Genomic DNA, 25,470 nt, shown 5'->3' with positions numbered 1-25,470 from the left:
TCACCTTTTTTTAGACTTAAGGACTCACATAGATGGTCCTAATGGGATGCAAAATCTGTGGTTTTTTGGTCAAGGGTAGACTATTACTGCTTTTAAGTGAAGCAGAGAAAAGGGAAAGTGTTGGATTATAGTATTGTGATATAAAAGATGAGCCTAAAAATATGCTGTATATCAGATATTTTCTTTATATTGTTAGTTAATTATTGAAGTAAAAATGAAAATGAGGTTTGGATGGATCCAGTAATTCAGATTATTTTCTTGGTTGAATGAGTGTATCTGTCTGCAGTTGTTTCATCTGTGTAAAAAAACCTGTGTTTGAAGAGAACTGTGATCCCAGGTACCTTTTGTTTATACAGCTTGCCTTTGCATTTATAACATGAGTTAGATTATTGCTCTCAGAAGAAAAGTCAGAGAAAACTTTTCAGGAAGAGATAAGGAAAGCTGAAAACCAGTTCACAATACATTTTTTGTACAATAACTGGTGTTAGTATTGGAGATTTTATCCTTATTTACAAGCTTGTATTAAGTCTTAGTTTTGTGGGATTCACACAACCGTGTCTGCTTACTAGGCCTAAGAATTTAATGCCAAAACTGAACTACATGCCCAATGAGCAATCTGTTTAATGGTTTATTCATTAGTGCCTAAACCTGAAATATTTTTTTTTTTTTGATTGAGAGATTTGAATCACTTTTGCTTTCTACTGCTGCATCTACTAGTCTTCTGTTCCTTGCTTTTGCTTCTTCTCAATGAGAACATGGTACAAAGACCACAGAAAGCCTCAGAAAGAATCTGATGAGACCTTTGGAATCTCCAATCTTTCTGTGTTAATTTAGTATTGAATATATTAGAATTGGATGAAGAACTGTTTTGCTGTTTTACTTGTGGAAATGTGAGAGCAGAAGAAGGGGAAATGAATGAAAATGAGGATATGAGTGATAGCTGAAACAGAGTCACAGGACTGGGAAATGGCCCAAAATGAATGGGAGAGCTCTGAGAGACACTGAGATAACGTGTAGAGGAGACAACAATCCACAAAAAAGAACTGGGAAGCAAAAGAGAAAAAGAAATGAGCCCATTCAAAAAGAGGAATAAAAAATACCCTTGAATGATCCAATTGTAGGAGAGCAGTCAACAGAGATTTTGTTGAATGTGAAATAGTTCCTTATTAGCTATCAAAAACACGAGCTGCTCAGGAACAAAAGAATTTTTCCATGATGTTGGCAGCCAGGTTGTATGGACCGGAGCCTTGGCGAACAGACACGGAAGGCACTGAGCAATGCCATATTACACCAGCTGAGGACCTGGCCTTAGGTGCATGCTCTTTGACACTAGCCAGAGTGCTTTGGCAATGTGGAAGAGCAATGCAGTTGCCAGCAAGAGCACTGAAACACTGTCAGCACGGATATAATGAGGACTTGGAGCATCTGGCAATTACTTTCACCTTTGGGGTTTTTCTGTAGCTGGCAGTTTTACTAGGCTGAATTTCTGACAATTTTCTTCTATGTTCCGGGGAACTACATAAAATAGATGGAATCAGGGATGCACAGGCTGTGAATGTAGGAAAACTTCTTGCATTTTATTAGTGTAATTTAATCTGCAACTCAGGAGCATGAGGATAATAGATTTTGCATGCTCCAGCAATCGCTGTTGTAGTGTTCATCAACAATGCACTTTATTGTAGGACAGTTTGTACAGCTGATAGTGCAGATTTGAGCTTTATCTGCACGTGTCTTACAGTACTGTGTTTCATCATCAAGTTAATGAGAGATAGTAGACAAAATCCTCAAGGAAAGCTTCAGTGGAGCTGCCATTCCCCAGCTTTGGGTTTTCAACTCAGTCCTGCCAGACTGGCAACGTGATAATTATTGGAGCAGAGGAGTCTGCGTGCATGTGTACTGGATGTAAGAGAGTGTGTTGCATTCACTGATCCTGATCCCCTGTTACAATAGTTTTACAACAGACCTCAGCTGACATGGCTCCATTCTGCACAAGTGTTCAAGTGGGAAGAATCAGGCCTCATAAGCTACCACTTTTAATGCTCTCTGAACCACTTGACAAATTACCACTTTACAGATATTGTAACAAGCAAATAATGATGGACTGCAAAATGAAATTAGAAGGGAAGTGCTTGTGTCTTATACTCAGATTTAATAGCAATTACTGATTGCATTTAAATAGCCATTCCTATCAGCAGCAGATAGCTGCATCATGGAAGGACACTACTTTGGTCCTGGGCCAGCACAGACTTGACTGGTAATGAACAAGCAATCCAGTAGCGTGCAGTTATTGCTGAAATATAACTTGAGTGGGACCCAAATAGGTCATTGTGCTGATTTCATCTACAAATGAATCTCTACTTAATTCATTAAAATGCCATTTTGAACCTTCAGTCAGGGTATCCAGCAGTTTATTCTCACCTGTTCCACCACTGGTTCAGGCTCAATTGAACATTAATACATTTTCTTGCGTGGAAATGTGGTGATAATTCATTTCATGTATAATTAAACAATTTTTAAATAGTCATATTCTTGGAATAACTAGCTCTTGTGCAATGCAGCAAATTATCAAAAAGCATGTAGCAGTATTTATTAGTCTTACTTCATGTTTTTGGTTACCTGTGGTTTCTTGAATAGTTGCATATGGATATGATCTGTGAAATTAACTTCGTTTCCATACTGATCCTTCTTTTCCTGCACAAAATCAGTGTGGCTCAGGGCAAGAGAGCAGAGACATCCCACTGCAAATGGCCAAAGAAAATAGCTTTTCTTTGTATAGTGCTAGTATGTAGCCCCTTGTTCGGAGTTGGGCATCTTATTGCTAAGAAGAGGTTACAGGCTGCAGAGAATTTAAAAGAGAAGCAAGAAGAATTATGAATGGTCCAGGATGAAAGGGTTACTCACCTGGAAGAACACCATGACAGAAATGAAGCTTCATAGCTTCCAGGGAAAAGGAGACCTCTGAGAGGGGAGATGACAACTACTCTGTAGTATTTCAAGGATGTGAATACACACAGAAGGAAAAAATTGTTTCTGGTGAGACAAAGTGGCAGAATGATTTCTTATCCTTAAGTAACGAGGCAGAGGAATTTAAACTTGAAAGCATGCTAACAGTGATTCCTGTTAGTCAATGGAATATCTTCCTGAGAGCTGAAGTGAACACTACATTGGTAGAAAGATTTAAAAGCAAAATAAACATGTAACTAACAAATATTAATTAACATTTACATAATAAAGAGTTCCAGATTGGTTAGGGGCTAGCCTTACACAATTTCAGTGCAGAGTTCTGGCACCAAATCTTTAACAATTTTCAATAACTGTACTTCCATTTTGATAATTTGTCTTCATCCTTGTTTGGAAAGTGTTTGCACATGGCTGGCAGTTATACAAATAAACAATAAAACATTTCCTAGTGTGTCTACTAGAATCTCCTCTGCTTTTGGGAGTCTGAAAACTAGCAGTCAGCTGGACTGTTAGACTTGCACGGCATCAAAGAAATCCAGAAAGGCTCAGTGGTGTCTTTCTCAAGACTGTACCCTAGCAGGCATATGGGATGTACAGTCTCCATTTCTGTGCCAGATGATTTTACTCAGTTAACCGCTTTTCTTCCTTCCTCATTTAGTTAGACTTTTTTTTTAAGGTCTCTTTCTCTTTGAATTGCAAAATCAGGTTCTCCCTGTGCTTGAGCCAAAACTCAGTGTAAGTCAATGGAAATCTTTTTATTGGGCTTTGGTTTAAGCCAACAGATTAGAAAACATGCTTATATCTAATTAGATGAGATAATCCTCAAATCCTTGCTAAGGGATATTGTATACCATAGTTCATGTTCACTATTTGATGATTAACAGCTTATTTGTTGAAAGAGGCAGTATGTGGTTAAGTGTTACCTAGTGTTGAGTTTGTTTCGGATTGCAAGGGAGATGATTGATGGAATTGGTAAATGTGAAAACTGGAAATGTACAGTCATCTATTGACTGGTTCTAAATGGGTCTGTGACCATGAAGTTGGAGCTCAAGAAGGTTATACAGGAACTTGCCACATAAATAGGGATTTGTGACTACTTAAGTGGCACAAGCAGGACTACTTGATTTTCCTCTTCAATATATAAATAGTATTTGCAACCTTAACTTAAAAATAAACAAAAACTTGGTTTACCTTTTCTGGGCAAATAGTTGAACAATTTTTCTTCATACTCTTTCTTTTCTTGGACTCCATTTAACACCATCCCCTCCATGAAGTGACAGGCCCTAGAAGCTTTGAAGAGAATTGTGTGGTTGTAAATGGAGACTGTTTCAGCCAGTTTGTCTTATTGCTGCAAGAGCATTTGAATGGCGTTGCAATTGCAAGATTATTTTTTTCCATACAAACTCTTTTTGAAGTTCTTATTTTCATAACACGTTTGAGAGAAAAGCAATGAAGACAAATCCTCTTGTGCTCTTCAGATACCAGCTAACTTCTGCTGGATGATCAAAGTTTTTGGGCTGGTGGTTGCCTCCAGGCCTGTACACAATGAACAGATGTGAATTTTTTAAAATATGCATTGACTTTTTAGACTTAAGCATGCTGGTTAGAACTATCTTCTGAAATATTAAAATTAGCTCTCTCTCCTGCTGGAGAAAAAACTTCTTAGATTATTTAAATTTTTAAAATTTTGTTTGTTTATAAATGCCATCAGGTGACATGCTTTCTAGCAATATGTGACAAGACTCAGTAAAATTAATTTCAGACAGCAGGTTTAACTGTTTTAGCTGTATTTAGTCTCATTACCCCATCAGCAAAACTGTTCTACCTGCCATATTTTAAAATTATTTTCCAATGGGTTATTTTTGAGGGGTGGGCGGAGTTACTAAACTGTTTCTCTCCCTATTCCTTAGTTTGTGCTCTTGGGCAGAAATAAAGCTTCACTCATTTTGAGAATCGATAACAAAATATATGTCCTACTGCCAGAAATATCAGCCCTTCTGGCTCCCTTTGGTACAGCTGGTTCTGAAGAGCAGAGAGCTGGGTAGCAGAATGGTGGCGGCAGCTGGTTTGGGTGCTGTTACAACCCTGGGAGCTATGGACGTACAGTCTTCAGTCTATAAATAGAACAAAAGGAGAAAGTTGGGAGCTGTCCTAGACGTGAAGGGATTTTGGGGCTCGGAAAAGAACACACGGTGTATTACACTCTTTGCAGGAGTGGGTGCTCTCACTGATTGAAGTCTCTCTCCTGCTGCCCTCGACGCAGGCAGCTTGCACAGACTGCAGCTTTCCTGGGTGTCCTGCCTGCCTTCAGTGGGAGCTCCGGAGGGCAGAGGTCTCACAGAGCTCCCATGTCGTGTGTGCCAGTCCCTTGGGCAGCTCAGACTGTGCTAGGCATCTGCGCCGCTTGACTCGGAGGCAGACAGAGAACAAGCGAGGGGAGCCACTTACAAGGTGAGCTGTTAAAAGCACCTCATCATCTCTTTGCAAGTGGGACCTGAATCTCCTCGGAGCAGTCTTTTAAGGACTGAACACAATTTTCATGTCTGCCTCCAGCTATAAACAGAGTAGCAGAATCTTTTGTGCTCCTAGACTGCATTTCCTCTCTCTTGCAAACAACAGTTTTCACAGGCTCTGTGTGATGTGCTTTGAAGTTACTTGCCCATGCAAGAGGACGGGAATTAGATGCAGTATCTAGGTCTGCTACCCAATTGGTATGTACTGCATAAGAAAAAAAATGTTTCCAAAGGTATGGTGTTAGAGAAATAACTGCACTTTTTCAGAGACGGAGAGAGAGTTTTCTAGGAGCTCTGTGTACTCAGTCAGACCATGCTGACATGCACCTCCTGAATCCTGCTCATCTCTCTCATGTGCAGACATTTCTGGAGTGGTGGAAGATAGTTCTTTTCATGTCAAAGGGAACTGAGGGTAACTGCTGTAGTTGCAATAGTTTACACTGATGTGAAAGAGGGGCTTATGGAGGACCAAAGCTGAATAAGATTTGACTCTGAAAATACATGTCTGTGAAGGAGAACCAGTTGGCACCCTACCACATTGTGCTCCAGTGAGATTTGCAAAACACTCCTGTTTTTTGAAGCCAAGGGTTGAGGCTGCTTACTGTGGACTGTGTTTTACAGAAAAAGTGAGGGTGTGCTTTGGTAACCTTTAGGACCTTTGCATCATACAGAATATAAAATAAGCCTGTTAAACTAGTAACAGATTTTCTTTTCTCTTGTTAGGTGACTGCTGCCATTTTGGATGGCTACGTGCTGTGCAATGGCATTATAATCAGTGGCTTTTGTTGGTTTTGAGCTACTCTTGATTGCAGTCCTCTGTGGGCCGCTTTGCCTGGAATCATTTTTGTGTGTGTCAGACATAAACATAAAGTAGATTACACAACCGGTGAAGTCCTTTGTGTCCCTTTGCAGGTGCCATGTCCGTTCCCCTCACACTGCAGTGAGCCACATGGTGATGAGGGTGTTGTTTGGGAGAAGGCTCAGGCTGCTCTGAATCTGAAGGTGATGTTTTGGGTCTCTGTACCGTACATGCTCCCAGGGGCTGTCACCTGTCTTCCCATCAGGGTCAGGCCTTGTCCAGGCAGGGCCATGATGCTTCTGTGGCACTGTAGCCGAACTCCCCTGGTCTCTACTGGTATCACAATCACATCTGTTAGGTATACTCTGAAAACTGAAATGGATTTTTTCACGCTCCCAAGAAAATTCATAGTTTTGCTTAAACTTTTCTACCAAACATCTTTTTTCACAGAGAGATAAGACAATGAAAGCGAAGAATTACAAGCAAGTCAGTATGTATAATTGACAATAAACTGGCTGATGGAAACAGATACCACAATAAGGTTTTCTTCAAAAATTGGCTCATTTGATTAGAGAAGAATTTACATTTTTTAATACGTAAGATTTTTATTTTTCTCTGATAATGCTATTGTATCACATCCATGCAAAAGATAGTATAACCCTTGAAAATACATTTTTAATTCCGTTAGCCATGTTCCACCCATCAGTGATGCTTCTCTGTGGAGCAATACCCAATTCTTTTAAGGAATCTCAGCTTCACACTAACAACTGTTCAGATGCCTAATCAGAGAGCAAACTCTGGTGTTGCTAAAGGTATCCCTCTCGCTGAAGATTACAGAACAATAGATAATTGAAGAGAGTCACAACAAAACACCACATTTTTTCAACAGGAAACATTCAGTTGTGGGCTATGAAAAAAGAATGTTGCGGGCTGTGTATGAAATTATAATAAGGTATTATTCAACTCTAGCAATAATGGTGTGGGTATGTGAGAGTCACTTTGACTAGCAATTACACATCTATTTTATGCATTAAACAGCTATGTTATCTCTCTATTGAAACTAACCTGAAGTTCAGAACACAAATAACTTTCTTAATAATTTTATGTTCATATCTGTATAGATATAAAACCAATAACTGTATGCTTCATGATAAGTATTACCAGTGTGTTGCTTCACCTTAATTCATCTCCCAGAAATATAAAAATCCAAATGTTTCCTACTAATGTCTAGTCTGTAGTCCATATTAAACCTAATCAATTCTGTATTCTTCTCTGCATATTATCCATTAATTGTGCCAGTAACTGGAGCGTCATATAAGTTGCTTTTTAAGACTGCACAATTCAGAAGTACAATTCTATTGTGCCAGAAGCCAACTAATAAAGTTTACCAATGCTTATTGTCTTAAATACAAAGGGACAAAGTTAAGTATTCTATGCCAAGATTATAAATTATGTGCTGTCCATATGACCTTTCACTGCATTTTGCAATACCTGAATGCCAGAATAAATTCTCTTTTGTTAATCTCATAATATGGTTAATCTCATAATACGCAATAGGAGTATGTATGGTGCTTTTTCCTTCTGGCTCCTTTCTCACAGAAAATGAACATCTTCCAGCCCCATGGTCTGATTATGTTCATATTGAAACATTTCTGGCAGTTAAATCTGCAAACCTTTGCATATTTAAATAGAGAACATTCTTTTGGGAGATCTAGAAAGATGGGCAGAGATCGGCAAATGTTCAGTCCTCTTGCTGTGCAGGTTCCAAGAAGGGGAGTCCTGAGGGATTCTTGCCTCTTTCATCCATAATAGAAAGTAAAATTCTCTACCACCATATTTAGGAAAAAGGTCCAGCTTCTTGCAGATCAAAGGCTATGCGCTTATTGTCTTCAGGTCAGGGCTAGATGAGTGTTGAGAACTCACTCAGCGTACCGTGCTCTGCCATTATCCAAGTTTTGAATTGCACAAGTATAGACCAGCAATGGATGTGTTCAAGTGGTTGATTTAGAGACATAATTTGTTTTTCAAGGCATTAATATCCATTTTTACCATCTTTATTTTTCACTCATTCAGAGTAGGAACCAGTAAACACAGGGCACAATATTGGTATTGTTGGGTGAATCTCATAGTCTTCAGAAAGGAAACTCCAGCACAGTTAGATTGCAGGAAATGAGATAGCCCCTAAATGTGATCTTGTGCTGCTTCTCAAATATTTCTGTCATCGCTTTCAATCTGTTTACATGAATTATTAAATATAGAACTTTTATATTCTACGATGCCCTTAATTTATACAAGCTTTACAGAATGTGGATCAGATAAATTTTCCTATGTGTTCCTACCTACATCTTACCATCTTTAATCCTGTGCACTCATTAACAACTGGTAACATTATGAAACATCTTGTTGTTTTCCTTCTTTATCTCCAATATATTTCAGAAGTAGTTTTTATTTATGATAGTTCTGGCAAGTAACTGTGAAGCACTCATTGTCACTGCTGCAGTATCTCTAGTCCATGGTTATTCAGAATCTGAATTCTGGCTGCAGTTTCTCAAATAATTCCATAACCTCAAGCAGCTAGGGGAGAAGGAGGCAGACATAATTGGAAGCCACATTTCCGATTCTGGGGCATTCCAGTGCCCCAGTGTCCCATGTTAAATCTTCTGGACGCTTAACTGGCAGCAGGGACCCCAGGATGCCTGTTGGGTCACCCTGCTGCCTGACATCTCCACAGGACACGGTGCACAGTGCTGTGACCCTGTCTCTGACATGTCCCCTCTACTAGCACTGGTCACATCCTTGGCAATCCCCTATGGCAGACTTGTAGGACACCCACAGATAATAGTGTGTCAACTGCTGTCTCAGTGACTGTGCTCCTAAACATTCTCTGATACTATATGATGCTCTTTTACATGGTGGAGAAGGTCTAGAGGTGTGTGAAGCTCTCACCCTTTTCTGTTTTCTTTTATATTTGCCAGGTCTGAAATGGAATGGTATGTTCTGCTGTGCTAATTGATTAAATGGCATCTATCATGACATAAAGAGATCAAACAGAATTATTTTTTCTCCCATGTTACCATTTAAAGCTCTCAATTTTGCTCAGATCATTAGCGTATAATTTTCAGATGGGCTAGCCAGAAGGTCCCTAAATAAAAATTAGGAGAAAAGATTAGCTAGGAAAGCTAGACTGGTAATGAGCTGTTGCACTATGGTAATGTGCTAGGTTTATAGTTCATATCTAGCCCTAATCAGTCATAAGTGCAAGTTGTCAGCATTTGATAGCTAATTGGTGTTTCTTGGAATTACACTGCAACAAAAACACTGAAATGAAAATAAAGCTTTTCTTTATATATGACAAGTTAAGAGTTTGGGTCAAAAACACCTCTTAGCTACACTATATGCAAATCTGCTGCTCTGAGGGAATCATAGAATCATAGAATAATTTGGGTTAGAAGGGACCTTAAAGATCATCTAGTTCCAAGCCCCCTGCCATGAGCAGGGACACCTTCCACTAGACCAGACTGCTCAAAGCCCCATCCAACCTGGCCTTGAACACTTCCAGGGATGGGGCATCCACAGCCTCTCTGGGCAACCTGTTCCAGTGCCTCACCACCCTCGCAGTAAAGAATTTCTTCCTAATATCTGATCTAAATATACCCTCTTTCAGTTTAAAACCATTACTCCTTATCCTATCACTACACTCCCTGATAAAGAGTCCCTCCCCATCTTTCTTGTAGCCCCCCTTTAGGTACTGGAAGGCTGCTATAGGGTCTCCCCGGAGCCTTCTCTTCTCCAGGCTGAACAACCCCAGCTCTCCCACAGCCTGTCTTCACAGGAGAGGTGCTCCAGCCCTCTAATCATCTTTGTGGCCCTCCTCTGGACTCGCTCCAACAGCTCGGTGTCCTTCTTATGCTGGGGGCCCCAGAGCTGAGCACAGGGGCCCAGCTCCAGGTGGGGCCTCATGAGAGTGGAGTAGAGGGCAACAATCACCCCCCTGGACCTGCTGGTCATGCTTCTTTTGATGCAGCCCAGGATACAGTTGGCTTTCTGGGCTGCAAGTGCACATTGCTGGGTCACGTTGAGCTTCTCATCAACCAACACCCCCAAGTCCTTCTCTGCAGGGCTGCTCTCAAACCACTCCTCGCTCAGCCTGTATTTGTGCTTGGGATTGCCCTGACGCATGTGCAGGACCTTGCACTTGGCCTTGTTGAACTTCACGAGGTTCGCACGGGCCCACCTCTCCAGCCTGTCAAGGTCCCTCTGGATGACATTCCTTCCATCCAGTGTGTCCACCACACCACACAGCTTGGTGTCGTTGGCAGACTTGCTGAGGGTGCACTCAATCCCAGTGTTTGTGGATTGTCAAAACCCATGAACAAGAAGATTCATGGGTTGTCAAAACTTCTTTGGTCCCTTTTGGGTCATTATTACTTTTTTTGAAACTGGTACAGTAGTGGCTTTTAAAACAGAACAGGACCTTTAAACCATTTGCTTTGTATTTAATGTCATACATCACAGAAAAAAACCCCAAACTAAACCTGAACTACTGAAAATATTAACAATGCAATAATGGCTTCAGCTGTCCTAACAGCCCGTTTGTTATTGATTGTATTTACTCTGTGTTCATTTGAGAACTGCTGTCCTCCCACAGAATTAATTGGACATAAAATCATAACATGGATGTGAAAAATTATAAAGCAGGAATAATCTAAGCCACAGGACATGAAAGACTTAAAAGCCTGGCTAACTTGACATCTGTGAGCTGAGATTTTTGTCATTGCACAGCTGTAATTAGGTGGCTCTAATCACTCTCATAATGCTAATACAGGAAATGTCCTGTCTGTCCTCAGTAGCTGGTGGTGGGAATGACTGCTATGCACAATGTTGTGCTTCAAAACTGTGAAGCCTGACAAGCTCCGTGAGCAGGACTTGCTCTGACATGTGTGCTCCAAGAGATATTTAGCCACCTCCTGAGAGGCTGAAGCATACATGATCACACCATCTCACTGCTAGTCATCCAAATAAGGTTTTTAATTGGCCTTTTAATTGACCATTTCCAATCAGATTTAACACAGGGACAGGACTTCAGATATCCGAGGTCTGTGGAAGACTCCTGCGACTGGGAGAGGAACAGGGCAGAAGCAGGCTGGGCCATGAAGGTGTGAAGCCAGCAGTTACCTGCTCCGTTGCGTGCTGGCCTGCCAGCCAGCTGAGCCTGATGCCACCCAGCCAGCACGCACAAGCCAACAGGGAGAGAGGAAGGAGTTTCAGCTGGAGGAGATGAGTTATGTGGGATGTGGCAAGGTGAGGTCATAGGGACTATGCAGAAGAGGGGACAGCAGAAATGTAGGAAATGGAGGACACAAACCCACAGGAAACTAGTCTTCATTAATTCCTCTATTCATAGAACAACTTGTTCATTTATTCAGATCCTTACCATTTGAAATGCAATTAGATGAATGTATTTTCCTGCTGAGTAAAATTCATACAGTCAGTAGACAAACCCCTCTCTAAATGATTTGCTCATCAGTGTGTATGGAGGAGGAGGAGAGATAGAAGAGAGGAGCTTAAATGAGTTCACTGCTAGATCTTCTGAGTTAAGTGATCAATGTTTGTTACTGCAATAGCTGCAAAAGTTAACACTGAGGTGTTAAGAAAGTCTCACTGCAACAAAAATTCAGTATTAGTATTCAGATGTTAGAGGAACAAATCCTGAAGGACTGAGTTAAAACTTACCTCAGAGTAAATCCAGGCAGCAGGTATTGCCTTCTCAGAGGGTAAGTGTTGAAGTATCTTGACTGTTCCCAAGACAGGGAAACCTGGAACAGTTATCTGTGCATTTAAATTCAACACTCCTCCCAAAATAGGTATACATTTGGATACAACCCTCTGGATACAGCCCTCATCCTCTGTTTTATGCAGACATGATACCTAATGTCTGAATATCTAGGTGAAAGAACAGTGGTAAATGTAATCTGTCTAGACCTGAGTAAATAACTGAGTAGCGTCCCCTGAGCAATTACTAGTTAAGCTGAAGAAGACAAGGAGCTGTGAGATGCATCAGGTAGTGAAGACTGATGAGACAGTAGCTAGCATTGAAGTGGGAGCTATCAGAGTAGAGGGATGGCCACCAGGGAATTTCTTCAAGGACCAGTTTTGGGAGAGATTTTATTTAGTGTTATTATCAGCAGCCTTGACACACAAAGCAGGAGCATGCTAATCATAGTGGCTGGTTACACAAAGCTGAGAGCCATCATCTATACAAAGGAAGATCAGAGCATCACATGGCAGCAGCTGTGGGACCTCGAGGGCTACAGTGATAGAACTGGCACTAATGCAAGGACTTGCCCTGATGGACTGCTAACAATTTCTACTGAAATCTGGGAGCTCATCAAGCTAGAAGAGGAGGTGGGGTGTGTGCTGATTTAGGCATATTGGTTAATGATCACGGGTGACCACAGCTGATGGAACAGTGAGAAGGTAATGAAGTCTGAGGAGGCATTAGGAGTGACAGCAGAAAAACTGTAATGCCTTTATGCAAGGGACTAGTGATTCTTCTCCTGGATACAGCTCTGGTCACCCGTATAGACAAAGAGTGAATTCAGATGGAAACAAGTGCAAGAAAGACTGGCAAGGGGAGCAGGTTAGCTTTTCATGTGAGAGAAGATGAAATTAATTTGGCTTGCATACCCAAATAGAGTCAGGGAACAGAGAGCGCGTGAGGAGGAGTGTAAGTGATGTCTGTAGATGTGGCAGGAGCATTCCTGCCCCCGAGGAGTGAGAGCAATGGAAACCAAAGGGCCGTGTTGGAGCATGGGCAAATAGGGGAGTAGATGGCTTTCAGCGTGCCACTCTGAAATGGAAGTGTGTGTGGGCAGTGCTAGGAAGCCCTAATGTTTTTAAGGATGGGTCTTCTAAATGCTTAAGGAAGATTACATGACTCTCTGTACTGGGTAGGGGCAGGAGCTACTAATTCACAGTTTCTTCTCACCCCAAGTATCACCTTCGCTTTGATGACAGTCCCACAGGGATCAGGCTCACAGGACCAAACAATGCATTTCTCTCTCCTTCTCTTTCTGTGGTTGTTATGCATGTGCTCTCCTTAACAGAATGACTGTCTTTGCTCTTGGCCTGTCTTGTGTCTCCAGACACATCGACCAGGGCTGCATTGACTGGGTGCTGAGGAATGCTTTTCTCCATCCTTAGGAGAGCACAGCAGGCATGCGGAGGGGATTCAGGAAGGAGGCTGCAGAGCATCGCTGTAAACCACTATAACCTAACACTAAGAACATAAGAATGGCCATATTGATTCAGGCCAAATGACCTTCTACTATCCTCTCTCTGTCTAAATTCAACGGCAGATGCTGAGGAGAGAGTATAAGACTAGAATGAGGACTGTGCCAAAATATTCTTGCAGCCTCAACTATTTTCAGCTGCAGAATTCCTGAGCTTCAGCAGCGGCTTTGTAAACAGAAGAGGGACCTGCCAGGCACATTGTAAATGAGTCCAGTTTGAGGCTTTTTGAAGACGGTTGAAGGTTGAAAGGAGCTTTTTATGAAAGACTGGCTCAGCTTGTCTTTGAAATTTTGTTCTAGTGCTTCTGGGATTTTGAACAGCTAACTCTTTAATAGATAGCTTTTTATCATTTAAAACTAAATACATAAAACATTAGTAGTTGTGTATTGCTTTCTGGCACTCACAAGTCTGTTCCAACTACCAGCCTTGTGGAGAGGCAGCTATTAACATGGAAATACTTGAATTTACAGTTGATTTTCTGGGCATAATAGATACCTATAGAACTCTAAAGCACGCTCTGGTTACCTCAGGTAAAACTGCAAGCTATGTAACAATTACTAAATGGTGAGTTTAAAAGAGTTCCTTTCCTTTGCTGTCACAGGCTATTAAGAGATCTCTGAAGTCTTGGAGAGCCTATTGAGGAGCTTGTCTAATTAATGGTATTATAGTGGGCAAAATAAATAGATGAATCCATTTAAAGGGGGAGTGAAACTTCAGATAACATAAAAAATGCATGTGCATCATTAATATTTTAAATTGCTGCATAGATGAATATAAATATATTTGATACAGCCTATCTCCAAATGGTTTAAATAGCAAATATATATACATTAAAAATCATTATATATTGATTTGGCCACTTTTACTTACAATATGTAGTACTTGCATGGAGACTGGGGTCCCTCAGGTTTTGTTTGGAGTCCTCTGTGAATAAAGTGTGATAGAGTGTGAGAGGGGAAAAAGAACCAGACATTTAGTATTCTTGTGCCTGTGTTTATAGATGACAAAATTCCCACTGCCCTGCAGCAGCTGCTAGATTTGGCCCTATGCTGCCAAAAATGTCATCATAAAACTGCCTGTGGTTCCACAGTTTAACTTCATTGCCATGTATGTGACTTCAGAAGGGATTATTTTATTCATTATCTCATGTACCCAGTCACCAAATCTGTAAAAGCCCAGTTCAGACCTTGCTGAAGCTTATGGGAGACTTTCTGTAGATTTCAGTGACAGCTGGGTTTGGACCATAGTGCCATGGGTTTCAGTTCATAAAATCTCAATTTTGAGGCTTGTTTTCAGACATCACCAAAACCAGGCATGGGTAGACATTTCTTCATCTATGATCTTTAATTGTCGTGCAGCATAACATCATCACTGTTGTCACTCACTCTGTCTCATCGCATCTCTAAATCAGCCCATTGTGTGAGTGGCTCAGTCCATCTGTGGATGAAAGTTGTCACTGTCTGATGGCCATTCATTTTTATGTGAAAGGATTTTTTGGTCTCTCTCCAGTTACTAACAAGCTCACCCTGCCCCTATTGATTGTTGACAGTACAAATATAGAGGCCAAGGATTTTCAGGCCAGAGAACACCATGTTCATCAGATTCTGCAAACATCGTTGCAGATGTCTAAGAAACTTATTTTGACCCTGAAACTATATATTGAATAGTAAAGTAAATGGAGTCTGTGAAGTGAAACCAGGTTTCTAGTCCATTTTGCATTTTAAAGAAGGTAGGTGTAAAGGAGAAGTTCAGCTTTCTTACTCTTCTCAAAACAGAAAGAATGTATAAAGTTAGACAGCTAAGTCCATACTTAGCCACCTTATTACTTACCCAGATTTTTGGAAGGAGACAGGCACGCACGTTGTCTAGGATCTGTACATATTACCTGTACATGCCAATACAGTATTCCTAAATAACAGTCATGGTTTTTTAATTCCTAGATGGTTTGGAGCTGAGCAACTGAGGCCAGTGTGTCCCCAACTGATAAATGGGAGGTGACACCTAAAAAAATTCCCCTGTTTTGGAACTTGCTTCACCTGCTTGATTCCCATCCTAGGTTAGCACATCACTTGTCCGCTGTAAAGTCCATGTTCTTTGCCAATGGATAGGGATTGCTTCTTTTAGCAGCTTTTAGCAGTTTCATGCTTCTCTGTGAAGCAGAGTTTGGAGCTGTATGTGAAGAGGAACTTTAAAAGGTAATAATAAATTGATTACCAAAGATGGAAGCATGCTTAAGGCTTCTGACTATTTATTTTGCTTTAATGCTGTTAGTTTAATATTTTTACTGCTTTACTTCATGTTTTGACAGCTTATAGTCAGGATGCACTTTCATATGAGTGCATATTTTTTGGTCTGTTGATCTAAATGAACAGTTCTGAGAGCATCAGCACTGAGAAAATAATGTTTCTTTCTAACAATTTGTCTCTTAATTTTGATATCCAAAAGGGCATAAATACTGGCTGAAAGTTCCCCTGTGGTTGGGAATTTGTCTCATCTGTGTGCTTTCTCTGGTGTGTTCAAGAGTGGAGTTTAAGGAGTTTCAGTCTTGTTTCTGTGGGAGCACGAATAAGATTTCTCTCCATCCACTCAAGCCATCAGTTCTCACAGCGTTTACAGAGACTAACCATCTTTGAGGCTTTTATATTATTTTCTCAAAGTTTCTTCAAACTGGCCAACAGGCTAGAAGTTTATTGCTGGAGGTGATGAGGCAAGCCTGCGTGCAGGTGCATAGGCAATATGAACTCTTAAGCCTAACTTTCGTTGGGAATATGTCTAGCGAGTGGCATAGATGAATTGTGTAATTTACATAATATTAATGACAACCAAAGTCTGCCTTCTTTTTTCTTCTTTTCTTTTCCGCACAGAAGTGTGTGCACTTTCACTGCCCTCTGCTGTAATGCTGTAGGCCGAAGGCTCTAGGAGGTCAGCATTTAAAATCTTACTTATCAAAATGTGAAGTATTTTGCTGAGTGACCTTCCCAGTTTCCTGGAGATGTCATCTATTTATGCTAGGAGCAGTGCCAAGTGGAGTGGTTTCTAAAACTGAACAGCAGTCAATTTATTTTCAGGTACCACTCCATTTGGGATTGCAATTAGGATAACTAGAGCTGCTCTCCAGCACAGGAAACTGGGAAGGTCACGCTGCCAAATTGTTGGCATCTTGATGAAGGAGTGTAAACTACTGCTGTCACTACTGTAGATCAAATGAGCCTAAGCAGAATGAAGTAATTATGAAATCCTCCCAAAAGATCATGAATATTCATGGATCAATTACAAACATTTGAAGTTAATTTTCGTTTGAGGAAATAACCCTGGTATTCCACTCTCAATACATACGAATCACAACACTCCTTGCAAGCAAAGGGCAAAGTGCTGTCGCTTGCTGCTGGGGCTCACGGGGGCCGCTGCGTGCGCAGCAGCAGGCTGCCTCCGGCCGGGCAGCGCGGGAGTCCTCGGTGCGGCAGCGAGGAGCCTTTCTGTCCCCCCTCCAAATTGCCGTGGTGTGTTCACCGGGGCGGCAGCCGAAATGGTCACCTAGCTGCCGGGGGCGCGGGTAACGCGAGTCGTGCCAGTGTGGCAGGCAGGTGCTTGTTTGCGCTGAAAGGGGAGTTGCGGTGGCCGCTGCCCTGCCCTCTCTGCAGGGGCTGTCACCCGTGGCGGCTCTTCAGCACGTGTGACCCCCGCCGATGACACGGGCAGCAGCTGAGCTGCAGGGAGCCGAGGCCTTCTGGACAACAACCCCTTTGCTTAGCCACGCTGAGTGCAGAGTGGAGAGCTTTGCTTTCATCCCCCTACTGCTTGACCCTGTGAAGGCAGCGGGAGCTGGGGGCAGCAGCCCTGCAAGCAGACGCTGAGCAACAGGAGCGGATCCTGCTCTTCACGCTGATGCGGGGGTGTTGGAAATGCCCTCGCTGGGTGTCTCTTTGCTGTGCTCCTGCCAATATTAGCCTTCAGAGGGGCTGGTGTGAAGGTGGTTTCCAGAACGTGTCCTCAGCAGATTGTCAGGGGATGTTTCCTCATGCTTCTTTCTTGCTATGTGTTTTCCCCTGTTGCTGCCCTATAGGTACAGGCACTGGCAGCCACTCTCCACCCCTTCCCTTCCCAGCGCTCCCGCTGCACTGCTGGGGCACTGGCAGACCGGAGGAGAGGCAGGCAGGCTCCGAAGCTGCTCCAGTTGCTATTCCATAGCAGATACAACTGTTGCCTTCTCATATAAAGCAACCCAATGGCTTCATGGAGATAAGCTGAGCCAAACCTGTGGTTGCCGTAATGCTTCCAAGTAAGGGAGCCAAACAAGGGGCAGCATGGGGGGAAGGGAAGGCTTTTTCCTTCCCTTTGTGAGCGTACCTTGGTAGAAGTTAGCACAGAGCCTGGGCACATACAGAGTCCTTAAATTATTTAAAATCTGGATCATTATTAGTTTTAACTGTGGAAATTTTTTTCTCCTGTAAATCACAGTCTATTTATTACACACGTTTTCTTAACCAGTGGCATTGCTGGTTTGGACGAATCTGGCTTTAACTCCAACATAGAGTTGCTGAGCCTAATTAGCTCCCTGGATTAACTGAGCTTCTGTTTTTCAGCTAGAATTTATTAGGAGCTGGCACTGTAATGAGACAGACCACTAGGATCCTCTTCCTTTTTGATTATCTTTGAGCTTTGTTTGTGTGTTTTTATTGGTTGCTTGTGAATGATGTTTGGCTCTGTGCTGGGAGTTGGAGTACAGAAGGGAGAGGGATCATTTTGTCCATTTTCAGTGCAGTCATCTCTCTGAAACCATCACTGGTCTCCAGCAGAGCTGCCCTCCCAACCACCTCCTCCCTCCCACCCCAGCACTTGCACTTGCTGTGACTTTAAAGTACATCTGGATCTCAGCTCTTCTCTGAGTAACACGTTGACCTGTAAATAAGGGTTTGTGTCTTCAGTTTGGTATTGCCAATGTGTAAAGTGCACCTGAACCAAACCACATAAATTCACATAGCCAGGGCAAAGACTGCGAGGAACTTTTTTCTCTTGTTGGCTGAAGTATTTAAACAAAGCTTGTGCTGCTTTAGCTTCACTGGTGGCACAAGGCAGAAATAAGAAGATGGAGGAGCCATTTTTCTCTGTGCTTCTCCAGGGCTAGCATAGCAGTGTGCAGCTCTGACCTGGGCTGGCAATGTCAGAAACGATGCACTCTTTAATATGTAGATAAAAGTGAAGCTGTTGTGTGCTAGCGACTGCTTTATTGTGAGATAGTTCTACTATGGATAAGCTTGAATTGCTGAGACCAGTCAGTGCGACCTCCAAAGAGTGGGGCACTTTTATGTCATTTTTGGATAACAGGGTGCTCCTTGGCTGTTTTGTAGACTAAGTTTCATCAGTCTGGGGAGCAACTTTTATACAAAAGAGCCCCTTTTATGGTGAGAGGGATGGTCTGTTTCAAGGAATCAGAGTAGCTGCAGTCATTGGGACTCTGTCCTTCTGCCATTAATTTTCTTTTCTGTCTTTGGTGAAAAGAAACAAAAGATGCTATTTTGTGCATCTGCCACATGCTCCTATGTTGTCACAGGCACAATGATTGTTCTGCAATATGAAATTTGCATAGTTAGGCTCTTAAAAGACAAGAATTGTAGGGGGAACACCCCTATATTTTAGATGCATTTTCTAATACTAGAATTTAAGTATAAGTCCCTGTTAGCCCATACTTGGCTGCAACACCACTTTTCTCCTGCTCTTGACTGCTGCAGTGTCACATCCCTTCCAGATGTGGTTATGATTTTCCCAGTACGTGAACCTGAGCAGTATCCCTCAGCGCAGTCCTTTCAGCTGGCTCTCCCTTCCCCTATAGAGTGAGCACAGCTTTCTGGGTTGTGCTAGTGTACCTCATACATGATAACTAACTGCCGCGGCAGTGGAGATTTCCACTTTGCTTAATTTTCCCTTTAAGGCTAGTCAGCTTCCACCTGGAACAAGTTCATTATTCCCCCAATGCCTCATTTCACCAGGTGAAGGATTCCCCAGGTTAAAGATCCAACATGTTACCTATCTTTCTTAAACTGCCTCACTTTGTTCTGCTAACAAAGCCAGGCTAACGTGGCTGAACCACTGAGGGCTTTATCACTCCACCTGGCCTCATTTTGCCTGTGCCTACACACATTGCTCCCATTTCCTTTCTCCCTCTATCAAAATTATTAACGGGAAGGAAAGACATAGCTAAGCAAACTGTACTGGTTCATCATGAACTCAGCTGTTACACACCTGTAACATCGACTATTGGGCTTGTGCTTTTTAAGCTATAAACTGTCCTCTGTAGAGAGTATTTCCATGCAATAAGAGCCAAAACCAAATGGAGTATTTCTGTGGTTCCCTTGTTATGCAAGCATTTATTACTATGAATAAAGCAGTGCATCAGCACAAGGGAGCAGAGTTAAGACTTCATGATCAAAAATAACTGCCACAGTTACCGAGATTTTTTCCTTTGACATACCTCTATAAATAATTAGATTACAAGACACCTGAGGGCATACATTGTCTGATCCTGTAACAATAACACCTTGAGGGAGTTGACAACTTTCTCCTTTTGGCCAAGTGCCTAGGAAGACACCAAGGTATATGATTAATAGAGAGCACACACACACACCCCCCCTTGCATGTCCTAAAGCTTAGTTATAACATTGTATTGTATCCCTTTTGGAATGTTATTATTTCTATTCCTGATGGTGCTGCTGTTGTCACTGAATAGCCAAAATCCTCATAGCAGTGGGGTGAGAGGAAAGGGAAGACAAAGTATTTTTTATTAAGGTGGGGGGAAAAAATACCCCAAAGAAATCGTATAATAGAATTGGTTAAATAATTCCACAGAAAAATCATTATTCTAAGACTTTAGCTGGATCTTCCTCTCCAGTATTCCCTCCTTGTATGGAACTGTCCTGTGTTTCCCTCTCCCACACTGAGATGCTGGGCAACAAAAACTCCTGCGAATTTCCTGAGCATAATATTTATTCTTATTGCTTCATTTTCTATTCATGAATTCTATTTTGCAGCCCTAAACAAAAGCAATTACCATTTGCCTCTTTCCATGTAGCTCACTTCAAACACATTGCTCACATGGATTCTCATAAAGCTGAAGGACCTGACGGCACTGCCCATGCCATGCCCCCTCACCCTGGCCTGTGCCTCACCTGGGCAGCATGGTGCAGTCAGCCATGCCAAATTATGGCGGGGTTATGGGGTTCCTCTGCTGGGTATCAGTGAGCAGCTGGATGGACTCGAGTGGGGAAGGGGGCCTTGGAGGTCAACCAGTGACAGTGGAGGACATTAGTGGGACCAAGAGGTGAGGAGAGAGGAGATTAGTACTGGGAGAGTGTCTAGCAGTGTTGCTGGAGCCTGGCAAAGTCTGGTGTAGCTGGTTAGACCGCTGCAGGATGAAATGGAGCTCTGCTGGGCTGTTTAGGTGAGGAGCTGGAGGTGAGGATCACGGTATGGGAATGAGAATGAGTGAGAAGGTTGGATGAAGAAAGCCCAGGATAGACACTGATAGAAGAGAACAGGATTGTCTGATGAGAGTAGAGCATGGCAAAAAGGATGTGAAGACATGAGAGCACAGCTCTCCTACAGCACAGGAAAAGATTGTGATGTTCCTGAGTCCCACTGTTTTTCTGCAGGCAGCAAATACTAGCAAAACCTCATGGTAAATAGTGGGTCGTGTCCTCCTTCTCTACTGCTCATCCATACAAAAGGTAGCAGCTGGCTGCTGCTGCTAGCTAGTCACGTAGTTCAGCAGCTGAGGCTTTTTAATACATAGGAAGGCTCCAGGCTTACTGATGTCTCACTGAAGTGCAAACACAAATCCACATGAACTTACATAAAATATATATAATAAGAGCATTCAGATTGTGAAATCAATCACTACAGAGGCAGGAAATGTCAAATTAAGGTTGTCCTGGCAAACTTACTTTGGCCCCATGGGCTATATATTGTGTTGTCTTTGCAGGATTACCCCCCCGCCCCTCCTCAGTTATCATCTTTTTCAACGCAGATAAAGGACCTGCTTTAGAGATGAATCAGGACTGTACAGTGATGTGGTCATTGTCAATAAATTCCTTCCCTAATTTGTAGCAGAAGTTGGCATATAGAAGATGGGACTGAGGGCTGTGGAGGAGAAGGGAGGTATTCTGAAGGGAGCTGGTGCCACCTTAAGAACTGGCTCTGCCAATGCGTTCCTAAAATTTTTAGATGGGCTATTAATTGTGTGTTCCTGGTTTTCTGGGTACCCAGGCTGAGAACCAGCTGCCCCATTTTCTCTGCAAGAGAAGTCAAAGTTAGCTGTACTTTGAATATAAAAGACTATATAATGCTCAGTACTCTGAAAGATTAGTGCTTCACACCAAACACCTGTATTCACTGAAGTCTTCAACGCTGCAGGTATTATCAGAGGATTATAGACCTCGCCTCACAGGCATTCATCAGATACTGCATTGATGAGCTCCACAGGAAAAAGAAAATAAAACAAAAAACTTTTAAAGAAATTGGTCATTCTGGATTCAGAGCTGAGTTTGTATAGTCCTAACAGTAGATAAGGCACAAGTCCACACATTGAAAGGCAAGGATTAAATGAAAGACTGAATAACTTTTTGCTCAGTGAGCACTGTTATCCTGTGCAGTAATTGAGGCAGGGGTCTAGTGGAAAAATAGTATCCAGTCATGAAATTAAAGACTTTGACTTAATGCACATAGGCAAGTGGGATATATGCAGTGTCCAAGGAAACGTATCATGATCTTGACTACTTCATTCTTCAGTATAAGATTCTGTATTGTTTGAATCTGAGCATAATTAATCATTCATGAGGAAGGAAAATACAGATATGTATAAGAGGAGCATGAAGTTGTACATTTTTCCTTCTTACTGAGCAAGTGAAAGGACTAATTTACACTGATCCCAGTTTGCATGGTGAAGTCTCAGAAAAGAACTAGAGAACGCTGTGCTCACTGCAGCACTGCCACATCTCTCTTTTGGGGAGGTCTAATACCTGCTAGGGTTCCTTATGGTAGCTATAGAGAGATTCAGAAAATAGCACTGTAAGCCATTCAGTAGGTGCTGTAATGTGAGAGGGTGGAAATATAGGGGAGGTAAGGGAGCAGCATGGAGAAGAGAGAGCTCCTCTCCACATGGAGGGCTGCTGCTCCATGGACCTTTCCATCTGGCAATCTGCACAGTTCTTCCTTTCTGGATCATCTGTATCGTATCTGCTGACATACTTCCTAGAGACATCTGAGTTTAGTTTCCTGCCCCCAGGGCTCCTGCTTCTGGACTTTTCCAGAGATAGAGCTTTGCATAGTTTATTTTAGGGTTTTACCTGTGTGTGAGGTGTATGAGCAGTATTTAGTAGTATTTTGCTGTAGCCACGATGATCTAAGGAGTTAGGCAAGAAAAGGTTTACAAGTAAGGGTAATGTATATTATTAGACCAAGTGATGCAGTTAGAAAAATGAGGTAACTTTTAAAGACTGAAAAGGCTGCAGAATGGACTTACTGATATACAGGCTTTGGAGTCTGAAGTGTGGTATCCTGACCCCACCTTCATTGTTCTCTGTGTATTATATCCCCATATTCACGATGGGTTATGGCAAATTTCCTAAACTATAAAAACATTAGTGGATGGGATAGAAATACATTTAAAATGAAGACAGGTATATAAAATGGGGTCATCATGCTGCTCTGGCATATCATTTTATTGCTCTTGGGGCAGAATAGAAATGGACCATTAGCATTCCTGAAGGTCTCCCATTTGCTATAAAGACATCGGTGCGTTTCACTATGCTCCTGTGAGAAATCTGGGACCTTCAGCAAGCCAGCCTCTGCTTAATACAGTGAACAACATACACCCAGGAGCAGCAGCCCTTCTGTGAGCTTCTTCAAAATTTCCTGTGTCTTAGTTTAGTTTGCACAGCCAGAAAATCAACAAAGGTCTTCCTTCTCAAAGCTCTTCCAGTGCATCCCTTTGTAAAAAACCTTCTGCTTTCACAGGAAATTTTGCTTTTGCAAATACCAGCTCATGAATCAGCTAATGAAACAATTCAGAGCCTTTCTTTTTTTCAGGCAGAAATGCCATGTCAGCATTCAGAAGAACAAAGCATCTACTTTGTGTCTCACACTGTCTGTCAAGCAAATTTCAGTGAGACATCCAAAATATTTTACCAATATTTTACTTGATGAGGATAGGGTGAGTTAAAAATTAGAGCCACACACTTTTGTGTTATTATGTTCTCTTTTATTTTCTTTCTTTCCTTTAGAAGTTAGTGGGTGCTACTGTGAGAGATCAGTGAACCTTGAACAGGTGAACTTGTCTTATGACAATATCTAGAATTGACAAAAATCTGTGTTTAGCAAATTTCTTCCTCTTTATTTTCCAGTGTACAATAGTGACATGAAGCTAGTTATTTTGTCTACATGCAAAGTGAAGTTGATAGTCAAGATGCAGACTGTGCTGAATGAGCAAACTCTGAAATTAGAAATCAGTGTTGGCTGGGCTTTTTTGCTGCTAGGTTTCAGGCTTTAATCCTAAACAAATCTGCCCTTTACTTCCTACCTGATATATGTCAGAGGATCCTTTGAATTATAGAATAGGTATTTCCTCTGTATCATCCTTCTTCTTGCAAGTGTGTATTTCAGTACAAGGCAGATGGCACAGATTATTTTATATTCATAATGCATATACCTCTAGGAGAGCCATGCCGCAGTGTGCTGATGCTGGCTGCATGGGTTATGTATTCTCAGGAGACCGACATGTTCAGAATGTATTCTTTTGCCCTTTCCCCTGTTGTCTTGTGTTTTGCTATGATAGAAGCACTAGCAAATGAAAGGCTTGTTATTGATTTCTGTGCAGATGTTAATAATTTCTGCGTAACTCTGCATTGGAGTGGCAGCAACTGATGTACAAAATTTGACATCTTAATTATTCCTTGATGGAAAGGAGGGCCACTAACCTGAGATACAGCAGCCTATTAACTCTGGATCTGTGGATTCAAAGAAGCCTTAGGTCACAAGTGAAACGAGTGAGGCTGTCTCAGTACAGTCTTTAAGGATGTTTGCTTCTCAAAGACACCACACTGTCTTCAATGTGTCTGTAGCAGATGGAAGCAAAAAATCCTGAAACAAAAAATGGTTTACTTCCAGTATTGCTAGCCTAGCTGAAATCGCAAGTGCTGGAAATCTCAGGAGAAGCACAATTTATGAGCTCCCCAGACTTATTGCTAGATGCCTCAGAACATGCATCCCAAATGCTGTTGTTTACTCAATCAAAAAGAGAGGCTCAAGAATTTTGGTGTTCGTCTGTCAGTCCCATCCTGTAAGCAGAACTTCAGTTCTCAGCAGTTGCAGATTTATGCAGAATTTCTGTGAGCTGGAAACATTAAGTGGATGACCAAGGGCATACATGCACCATAGGTTATTAGTCAATATTGAACAGTGAGCCCCAAAAATCTGATGCCCAGCCACTGAAAGTATTGCTATCATTACAACAGTAAAAACAATTCCTTTCACAATAGGTAAATATCAGGCTGTTGCTGTCTTTGCTTTCAGCCATATGTAACTATCATCCACAACCTTTAGTGTAGGAGAGGCTCTTTTCAAAAGGATGCTGTTTCTCAATTAACCATCCAGTTGACCTGTACACCTTGTAGCTAAAGTTCTTTTTAAAAATTACATCGTGCATTTCTGACTACAGGATTAGATGACCATCACAGAAGCATTATATATGCATCATCATGCTGTTAAAATTCATATTCTTAGTCCAGTCACAGACAGCCTCACAATAAAGCACCAGAATTTCAAAAGCTATCCTATGCTGAACAATAGAGTAAATGGCAAGAACAGAAAATTTGATTTCTGCCTCAGTGGAAGAAGAGATCTAATATGAAAGAA

At 41.9% G+C, this 25,470-nt stretch overlaps 1 protein-coding gene across 1 annotated transcript in view; it reads left to right on the top strand.

Annotated features, from left to right (window-relative positions):
- The window catches only part of KIF26B (kinesin family member 26B), a 309,916-nt gene that overhangs the window by 262,389 nt on the left and 22,057 nt on the right, over positions 1-25,470 (top strand). The window lies entirely within an intron of this gene.

Source organism: Haliaeetus leucocephalus, unplaced genomic scaffold (assembly GCF_000737465.1).
Source record: "Haliaeetus leucocephalus isolate CR32 unplaced genomic scaffold, Haliaeetus_leucocephalus-4.0 Scaffold162, whole genome shotgun sequence".
Classification (NCBI taxonomy): Eukaryota; Metazoa; Chordata; class Aves; order Accipitriformes; family Accipitridae; genus Haliaeetus; species Haliaeetus leucocephalus.
This window is presented reverse-complemented; position numbering and strand designations above follow the sequence as displayed.